The sequence below is a fragment of the Tiliqua scincoides genome, chromosome 3 (genome assembly GCF_035046505.1).
Source record: "Tiliqua scincoides isolate rTilSci1 chromosome 3, rTilSci1.hap2, whole genome shotgun sequence".
NCBI lineage: Eukaryota > Metazoa > Chordata > Lepidosauria > Squamata > Scincidae > Tiliqua > Tiliqua scincoides.
Window position 1 is genome coordinate 137,885,925 of NC_089823.1, and position 7,522 is coordinate 137,893,446.

The window sequence follows — 7,522 nt, forward strand, 5'->3', positions numbered from 1 at the left end:
TTGATGAATATAGCCAGGGCCTGGCGTTCCCCACATGATCTCTGCCTTTACAGACTTCTACTGCCTCAGGGTAAATTTCTATCAGCTCAATCCAACCTAAATCCCCATGTGGCAATGCAGCAGCAGTGGTACAGGCTACACTGCATCCCGTGGGGGATTTTTAGCTACTGGAGATCTCCTCAGGGTACTGGGACATTTGTCCTCTTGCCCTGGGGTGAATCCCAGCAGCCATAACAGGTCAACTCAGACCTGCACCAGTTATATCACTGGCGCAAGTCCATGTTGATCCATTCATGTGGATCAGGTCCAGGAAGGGCCTCAAGATTTCGCTTGTGCCAACACTGCCAAACCTGTTCACCTCCCAGGCTTGATCCACCCAGCCCTAGCTCCCATCTCCTCCCTGTTCCACTTTCCTCTTACCCTGTTCAGCCCCCTCCCTGTCTTCCCCCTACCCTTTTGCCGGATTTGCCTGCTCTTGTAGGCTTCTGTCACTTCTGCTCTTGTAGGCTTCTGTCACTTCTGTCACTCTGCTAGCACAGTGGGAAGGCTCCAGACTTCCTACCAGCACACCTGGGCCTTGCACTGCCGCAAAGAGCTTTATGGTGCATTTTGCAGCAGCACACACCAGCACAATGCACATTCTGCTCTTGCAGTCTCTCTATAGGATTGGGCTGTAGGTTGCAATGCAATCCTAAACAAAGTTACTTGGGAGTAAGTCCCACTGTGCTCAAAGGGATTTACTTCTGAGTTGACATACTTAGAATTGAGCCATAAGCCTTGGGGCTAAAGGGAGGTGTTGCGGCAGAGATAGCTCAGAGCCAGCCTCTGCAGCCCTGCACCCAGGGCAAAGCTCCGCAATGGTGCCCCCCGCAGGCTATCACCACCCCCCTGGGCAGAATCCACCCCCCCTACTCACCAGAGGCTCATGGAACCTCGCAAGACCTCCTCCCACACCGGGGAACCTCTGTGAGCTTCCCTGGCACTATAAACTGTGCTTCTGGCAAACCGGAAGCACAGTTTCCACCCCCGTCGGGGCTTCTGCGGGGTCCCAGCGGCCGGCACCTGGGGCATTTGCCCCAGGCAGGTCTATGGCAGGCACGCAACTGCTCAGAGCTCTCAACTATTGCTACATCCACTATGGCCTCCTTCCATCAGAAGGCAACTATGGGGAGGTGGGAGCAGAGCAGTGACTCTAGTTCTATCCACTCCCCCCCCAATACAGCTGTGCCAGAAAGGCTTGTGCTGTATCTAGCAGAAGGAAAACTTGAGAGGAAAAAAGAAATTTCCCCTTACCTTATAAGCCTCTCACTCACCAGTGGGTACCTACCTTCTAGATGGCACAAGACTGAGGAGAAGAAAGGGCTGGGCAGCCTCAAAAGGAGGGACTAGAATCCATAGACGTGCCGCCACCAGATCCATCCCCTCCCGCCTGCCTGCCCACCCTGTTCCTGCCCCTCCACCCACCCCCTGCCCCACCATTGCCTTAAATGGTCCAGCGGGCGCAGTAGAGTTTTTAAAAAATTGCTCTAGTGGCAACACCCAAAATAGGTACCAGTGGAGTGACTATGTCAGCAGTCGTTTTATGACAGCGGAACTCACTTCTGCTGTCATAATAGGCTCTGAGTGACAGCCCAGTCCCTCATAGGATAGGCTGCTAAATGACTCAGGATGCTTTGTGCTGTCAACTGAGAAACTTTGGATTCCCAAGTCCCATTTAAAATAATGGAGGCTTAAGATAGTAACAATTAACTTGTCTCATTGATTTCGGGGGTGCTTAGTCATGACTGATTTTCTTAGGATACAACTGTTTGATTTTTTGTTGCAACAATATAACATGGATGCCTTGTTGGATGTTGACAATTTGTTCTCTTTATTTAAAAAAGATGCTTTCTCCTTTTTTCCTTCCATTGCTGTTCAGATTCACCCAACCTGGAAGGAGACATAATCCTCATTAAAGATCTTCATGACTGCCTTTGTGGAAGTCTGTGCCTACCCAGGTGCCTACAGAAATATTCAGCTGGAAATGATGTGGCTTTGGGACAAAAGACTCTCATCCAACTACGAGTAGTTCAAGAGATCAGTTCCCAGGAGATCCCAATCACCATCCTTCCTGCCAAAGCTTTAAAAGAATTCTCCTTTTCAGAGAGAAGAAGACACAGCAGGCAGCTTGCTGTTTCAATAAATACATCTCCAAGAGTAATCAACCTTCCAGCAAATGTCTTGCTAAAAAAGAATCACAACTAAACCAGAAAGAAAGGTCAAGATGAGGCAAGGGTGGTGCAGGCTTCTGAAAATTTGTGTTTCTCTCTTTTCTGTTGTGGGTTCAAACTAGGCTCTTAATGTTTGAATTCCCCATTAGAAATACAGTACATCCACAATCACATCTAAATGAGACTTTTTTGTTTGGCGCCAGCATACTGCATTATGGGAGCTGCTGCTGAAAAGAGATGTATTATTGTTTTTTGTTGCCTGGAATCCAGAGAGGTCCATACGTGTGCTCAGAATTGTTTGTAGACATATTCTATACAAGAATGCTCAGTCATACAGATGGAGCGGGTGGCCAGGACGAGCAGACCCTAGGTGGGTATCAGGGGTGGTTGCATGTGTGGGAAGTGTCTTGAACAATCCCCTCCACAGCACTCTGGAGACTTGGGTATACTGTGAGTCAAATGTGAACATAAGAAGGTGGCTAATCCAGAGTGAACCATTTTTCCAGACAGGTCAGTGTTGCCACGCTGACCTGCAGCAGCCCTCTAGGGTTTCTGACAAGAGTCTTTCCCAGTTCTGCCTGGGTTGTAACCTGGGACATTCTGCATGCAAAGCAATTGGTCTACCATTGTTACCTATCAGTGGCATGGGCCTTAAAGCCCCAGAGGCTTTTTTTGTGAATGAAATATGCTACGTAATGGGAAATACTAAAGTACAGAAGTGTGTTTTTATTGTTGACTTGGATCCAAACAGACTCACTTGTGGATGCATAGCACTTCCACACATGCACAGGAGAATGCTCTGCTGATTTTCCCTGTTAGCAGCAGCCCCCTGTACAATACAGAATGTTTCTCCAGGCGGGGTGGGCAAACCCCAGACCGGGGGCCATTTGTGGCCCTTGGGGACCCCCAATCCAGCCTGCAGGGAGCTCCCAGTCTCCAAAGAGCCTCTGGCCCATCAGAGACTGTTGGAGCCCACAACTGCCAGTTGCGACTGCCAAACAGGAGCTGCAGGCCAAGTTAGAGCAAGGCCTTTTATAGTCTCCATGTGTTTCCTGCTTTTCTCTGGGCATTATTTTACCCCCCCCCCAATTGCCTCTGAACAACATATGTCTCCATGTGTCTCTGGTCTGACTTGGTCTGTATGTTTTCACTGTGCAAGAGGTGTGTAGCAAACAGTTCATCGTTCTCTTGTGGTTCTACATGCCTTTATTATAGTTCTCATGTGTATTCTAAATAAGCTTAGTAAAATTCATTCATTCATATAAGTTTGGTCTCTAATATATTCATTTATGTAAGTTTGTTCACATTTGAAATGTAAATTAATTTTCCCCCCAGCTCCCAACAGTGTCAGAGAGATTAGGTGGCCCTCCAGCCAAAATGTTTGCCCACCCCTGCTCCAGAGGTCCCATTGCCTTGGGAGGCAACATTTCTGGGGTGCAGAACACTGCAGTAGATAGAGAATGGCTGAACATTTCCATGTACATAGGGAAGACTGCTCTTGATAAATCCTTAAATTTCATTTCAGCTGAGAGTGCAAATGAAGAAGTTAAGGGCCCAATCCTAAGGTCCTTCAGCACCAACGCTGAGATCCAGTACCTGTGCTGGGTATCACCATAAGGCATGTCCATGGCACCTGGAGAGGAAGGGCTGCCAGTACTGGGCCAGTTTGAGCTGAGTCCCAGCATCATGTGGAACACCAGCCAGCAATGAGTAGTTTTGGTGGTATTTTGCCAGATCCCCAGTCCAAACTTCGCTTAGAGAATTACACCCACTTTAAGCTAATTAGCACCCCTTACCCCCCCCAACAATGATCCTAGTTCTGCCCTGCAGTACCGCTAGACCCCCACCACCAGGGTAGCTCACCTGTACAACCTGCAGAGGTCCTCCTTCCTCCCCTCTCCTGCCAGTAGCTCCTCCCACCACTACAGCCCCACCTTGGTCCTCCACAGATCTTAGGGATGGCAGCCAAACACCAATCTCAATGTCTCCAGCAGTTTCTGCTCCAAAGTCCATTCATCCATCAATTGTTCTGTAGGCCATTAGTTCCTCAATCCAACCTCCTTCCTTCTGCTACCCACACCAAACTCTCCCTTCATCAGGTGCTTTTGTGCCTGAGGGCCCTATTGCCTTCAAGTGGCTGCAGCTGCGCAGCTCACTCCCTGCTGAATGCCCAGGCCTTAACCCTTAAAGGGGCCACTACAGACACCACACCCTATCTCCTTGAAGTATCTTGTGCATTTCCATTACAGGTGGGGAGTGGGGCAGGGCAAAGATGGAGGTGGAGGGAGGAAGCGGCTCTGCTCTGCTGGATCCTGTCCTGCATGTCGGGCTGCAAAGCCTGACACAGAAGCTGTCAGGTCTGCACTAGCAAAATAGCCTGCAGCTTTTGTCAATTGTGGGGTCTGGGGTTTCCTCCCAGGAGACCACTGGCAGCCTTGGCAGTGCCACTGGATGCAGTAGTAGCCATTTTGGTGCTGCTGCAGCTGCTGGAGCCACTGGGGATAGGATTGGGCTGTAAGGCTCCAATCCTATACACACTTACCTGAGAGCAAGCCTCACTGAGCACTGTATGCCCTCTGGGCTTACAATCCTGCACAGATAGTGGAGATCCCCTTACGCATCCCATAAGTGGGACTTCAGTCTGACTAAACTTGTATGAGATTACCCTGTAAGGGAAAGACTGTAGAAGTGAGTTTTGAAAAGTGAGTTGAAAGAGAGAGGGGTATCACCACATAGGAATTCTAGAAGGTAGCTCCAGCCATAAGGGGCAGTAAAGGAGAAGAGACTAAGGTTGGCACTAATATGTGGTGGGGGAGTGCAATTTGAAGTCTATGACATGATTTATCCCAGAAGAAAATGTTTAAGAGTTTTCCAGGGAGATCAAATAAATTTCTATAAGACAAATTAAATCTGTCAGGGGTGCCATATGTCCCTAGAAGGGAGAAAGTCATTTAAGGAAACAGGACACTTTTGAGTGATGGAGGATTATAGAGTTGGAGGAGGGGCCTGGGCAAGAAGGTACGGATACAAGCAGTAGTGTAGGTAGACAGGGCAAAATGGTAAGTAGGGCAGGCACTGCAGTGCATCATGTAAGCGGCCCTTCCCACTAACTGTTGAAGTCACTTGGGCAGCGATGGCAAAGTGCTGGCGCTTGCCAAACAAAATGGCATCTCCTATGCATTACTGTTGCTACCCAGCATGGCTCCAACAGCAAGTGGGAGAGGCCACCTACACAGCATGTTGTAGCATCTGCTGTACCTACCTACCATTTTGGGCCCTCCCAGCTACGCTACTGGACACTAGCAGGGCAGTAGCAGAAGCCTCTTGAGGAATATCATTTTCTAGAAATCCATTTTGCTTCCCTTGACAATTCTGAGACGTTTCTCCTTGGAAGGAACTCTGAAATTCATGTCAAATTTCACACTTTGCATGACATTTCAGTACCACCCCTCTTGAGAGTAGAAAAATAGGGAGTAGGTGAGGTCAGCAAGAGCTTTAAAGGTAAAAATGTATGAATTCCCATTCACTCTGCCCCTCACTTCAACAATGGAACAACTTGTTTAGAGATCTACGCCAGAATTTATCAGGGTTTACGGTTTTTCTGCATGATCTGATGCCACTTTTCCTGTATCTTATTAAAATTTTGCAATCCGTTTATAGATGCAGATATAGACATATGCAATCCTGAGCAGATATGTTGTTGGTTGGCAACCTGCAGTCTCGAAAGACTATGGTATAAGCCTACAGCACCCGGTATTCCGAGGCGGTCTCCCATCCAAGTACTAACCAGGCCTGACCCTGCTTAGCTTCCGAGATCAGATGAGATTGGGCATGTGCAGGGTAACAGTTGCTGTCGGCTTCTGAGCATATAGCTCTACACAGAAGGTGAGGATCCTCATAGCCATTCTATCAAATCCCCCATGCCAATTGTTATCCAGACACTGAAATGTGCCCACCAGTGGCAGTAATGTTAGGCCCTGCACACTATGGTCCCACATGCCATTATCCAGTGGCCAATATCAACCCTTTCCTAGGCCCCCGGTTTGCATGCTACTCCCAGAAGGTGTACTGAGGGCTTAATAGCTGAGGTGTCCCTCCTCATGCACAGAGCTGCACTCATAGAGGGCAGTGCACTCATGGGAGGGTATGGACAATACAGTTACAACTTTTGTTCAAAATGATTCCCTTTTCATGTTTATTTAAATGCAAGGCTTTAGAGAATTCAATTTATTCTCCTTCAGCAACAAGGCCGATGCTATCGCTTTTCCCCCCGATGAGTATTAATTTAGATTGAGCTGTCAAGGAGCTGGAAATTATGACTATATTTTCCTAATCAAGCTAAATCATTGCTGCTAAGGCCGAAACAGATATAAAAAATATTTTGTTTCACCAAGGACTTTTAATGAGCTACAAAGTTGAACATCAAGCAAATCAACGATGAGTCAATTATCTTTATTAATGCTGCTGAGGCCGTTGCCAGTGTTGATATCCTCAATCCATTCTGCTCTTTCCAATTGATGGAACGCTTGTCTGTTCTTCGTACATATGGCTAAGCAAGTTCATTTAGCAAAAGCAGGGGGGGGGAACACAGTCTCCTCTGTAGTGTTGGCATTAATGTCATTCCCAAAATTCTTCTTTGCAAATCTGGATGTCAAATATTCTCCAAACACTCATTGGATTCTGGCATATTTGCTGACTATTGACCAAACATTTGGTTGACAGTCTGAGACTTCATATTTCATGTCTGACAAAAATCAAAATTGATTAAGAGATGCCAACACACTAGAGGGTTTGAGTTTTGTGATCAAATTTCACGTTTGGAATGTACATTTGAATATTACATTCAAAACTTGGCACTCAACCTTTGACTTACTTAAAAATGTCCACTTCAGCTCCCAAAATCACAAATTAGGTAACACTTCAGTTGACTAATCTACTCATTAAACCAGCGGTTCTCAAACTCTCAGGGAGAATTGAAGCCACAGTAAATGTGTGTGGCTGTTTTGAGAACCACTGCATTAAACTAAGGGGACATTGCAAGATTGAAAAATATACTTAATTCAAAATAAATTTATACAGGGCTGGCCCACCCAGGTGACAGACAGAAAAGGAGAGGTGGCAGACTAGGGACAAACACTTCCACCTGCTCTCTTTCCCATCTCTGCTGCCTGCACAGCCTGCCATCTGCCTTGTCCTCTTTTGTTGTCCTTGGAAGGATATTGCACTAGTGGAGCTTGAGAAAGTGGTAACTCCTACAATTCTGTTTCTGATCCTTCTCTTTCTAAGGAGAACAACCAGCACCAGAGTACCCT

The 7,522-nt window shown here is 47.2% G+C and overlaps 1 pseudogene; it reads right to left on the reverse strand.

Annotated features, from left to right (window-relative positions):
• Positions 1-5,948: 5,948 nt before the first annotated feature.
• LOC136646783 (5S ribosomal RNA) lies at positions 5,949-6,068 on the reverse strand (annotated as a pseudogene).
• Positions 6,069-7,522: the final 1,454 nt, after the last annotated feature.